This window comes from Cucumis sativus, unplaced genomic scaffold, assembly GCF_000004075.3.
Source record: "Cucumis sativus cultivar 9930 unplaced genomic scaffold, Cucumber_9930_V3 scaffold63, whole genome shotgun sequence".
Taxonomy (NCBI): Eukaryota; Viridiplantae; Streptophyta; class Magnoliopsida; order Cucurbitales; family Cucurbitaceae; genus Cucumis; species Cucumis sativus.
In genome coordinates, this window is record NW_022279557.1 from 242,998 (window position 1) to 245,606 (window position 2,609).

A 2,609-nucleotide genomic window follows, 5' to 3' on the forward strand; every position below is an offset into this window, starting at 1 on the left:
GTCATCTAGTTGGAAAAACAAGAACGGTTGCTAAATGCATCGAAGGAATAGCAGAAGGATAATTTGACGATCTCCGAAAGAATGGAAGGATCGTCGAGCAAAGGACCAACGATTGAGAGTATAATCGAAGGTGGAGGTAAGACATTGAAGGAAATCAAGGTAGAAGGTAAAACAAACAAGTTTGAAAGGGATGAAAACTCGAACGATCATAGCAAATTCAAGAAGGTTGAAATGCCTGTGTTCAGTGGCACTGATCTGGATTGTGTTTATTTAGAACGGATTGGAATCTTCAGGTCCATAAATTGATGGATTTCAAGAAGGATCTGAATCCATAGAAGAATCGAGGAAAACGTGATTGCAACGGTTATACAACGAAGGTGAAGAGGATGGCAAAGAGTGACCAAGAAGAAACTATAGAGGAAGGTCGACGAGGATTACCTGTGAGGCTCGAAATGAAGACTCGAGTGAAGAAAAATTTGTTGCTAAAAGAAACACAAAATGGCTGGTTGCAATGGAGAAAGAAGAAGCCGATAGTTATCGGTCTACAGAGGCTCGAGAAGGTGGTCTGGAATAGGGGTGAATCACGTGACGAGGAAGAAGTTGTTGCACACATGATGGTGCCAATGGCGTGGTAGAAATTGGTAGGACAGAGGATTAGGACAAAAGGAACAATCTTGGGTTTTACTATTTCAAGTGGGCTTCAACTTACTCTAAATGAGCTTCAACTTATTCTAAATAAAACATTGGGGGCACATCATTTTGTAGATGAAGTGGGTGGAGAGTTCCAAAAATAGGAGGGAAGAAAAACTTGTATGTAGGTGGGTCCTAGGAATGAAACCGGCGGCAGTATGATTTTGGTCTTGACGCAACACTTTGATTATGGCCTAGCCCACTAGAGATGAAGAGTTTGAAAATTAAACACTTGTTGGTGATATGCAAAGGGTTAACTAAGACAATGTGTTTTGGAAAAGGAAAATTCAAGTACATTGGGCTGCTTTGTGGGCTGAAGTCAATGGACCTTATTGGAATCGAGAGTTTTTCAAAGCCGAAGGGGAGGATTTCTTTTTCAACATTGAAGAGCAGAATGCTGGGGATTGTTTGCAATTAAAAAGAGAAAAAAAGAGAAAGGGGCCTTGATCATGTTTGCAAGCACACCTTGAGGACAAGGTGTTTTGAAGCATCGGGTAATGTTAGATACCTAGATTAGTATAAGGTTAGGGGTATAAGGGTAATTAGATATTTAGAAAGTTACTAGTAGTTATTATGTAAGTGTGGTTACATCTTATTATAAATGGAGGGAGGGTAAGTGAGGGGAGAATTCTGGGAAGTGATCTAGGGCTTGGGTGAGAGTACTCAAGAGGGAGGTTCCAAGTGCCTTATACTTGGTTTTATCTTGTATTTTCTTATAGTTCATTATAATAAATTAAGATCTTGTTCTTGTTAGGAAGTATCCTAACAGAATTCCTCTAGAAGGTCTCATGTTAGCGAATGATAATCTGCGTTAAGTGTGTATTTGTAGGAGTTCTTCTCCGGACATCTATGGTTGATATTTTTTACCTTTCAATATATCAAAGCCAAGGATTCTTTTGCATTTCTCTATGCTTTTTCTTTACCCAATTATGCTTTTTTCAGTTATATTTGGAGTAGTATTTCATTTCTTTCATGTGAAATGTTGAACTTCAGTAGTGTGGAGAGTGGAACGTAATATCTTACCTTTTATATTAGTAAACTTGATTTTAAGCAATGTGTTTTTGAAGATTTTATGTTGTAGATTGTTTTTTGTTCTTCAAGCTACTGTTCTTAACTTTATTTTCTCCTGTTATTGTTCTCAATGATTATCGAGCATATGCATTACCATGTGGCTTCAAGCGTGTCAGTGTGCTCTTGCTCATAATTTTTACTATATCTTGTTACTAAAATTGCAAGTTAATTGCAAATTACTCAGAGCTTGGATTGTCTCCTCCAGTTGGTTAAAGGAAAGCTACCGGGAAGGCAGATTTGTTGGTAAGTTCGAATGGCTTGCTAGTATCAAAGCGTAATGTATTTTCTTCCACTTATGTTTTTCATCCTACCTAATTTTTGTGATTGATTAATTCCTTATTGATCTGCAGACGAGTTGCCTTACATACTAAATGATGATGACTACATATCGAAGTATCGAGCCAGCCTAAAAGCTGCAGTTCTCAAGGCAAAAGCATGTTTTTGAGCTTTATTTGAAGGGTATGATGTTTGCATATCAGCTCACGCTCAACCACCACCTAAAACTCTATCCCTGATAGTCAAGTCAGCCGGTGGAAATGTAAGTTCTCTGTTATTGTACAAATCTCGAGTACTAGGTTTGGTTCTCTATATTACACATACAACCACTATAATATGGCTATCCTCCCATCTAATGAAGACGTGAAGTTCTCAACAAACAAGCACGTATACGAATTCTAGACATGGGTCAATAAATTATAGACATGGTGACGTGTCATTTTTTTCTAAAAAATATAGGATAGTGCTAGAACACAGTTTTAATATATATAATTTAAAAAGTATGTATCATATTTATATAGAAATTCAAAGTCAATAAGTTTATGTATTTATATGCTTAAAAATAAGCTCAT

General features: G+C 37.1%; 1 long non-coding RNA gene across 1 annotated transcript; it reads left to right on the top strand.

The window, feature by feature from the left end:
- The first annotated feature begins 1,808 nt into the window (after window positions 1-1,808).
- LOC116406074 lies at window positions 1,809-2,491 on the top strand. Its single transcript, XR_004219140.1, has 2 exons — window positions 1,809-2,004; window positions 2,112-2,491. It is a non-coding gene; the product is annotated as an uncharacterized LOC116406074 (long non-coding RNA).
- Window positions 2,492-2,609: the final 118 nt, after the last annotated feature.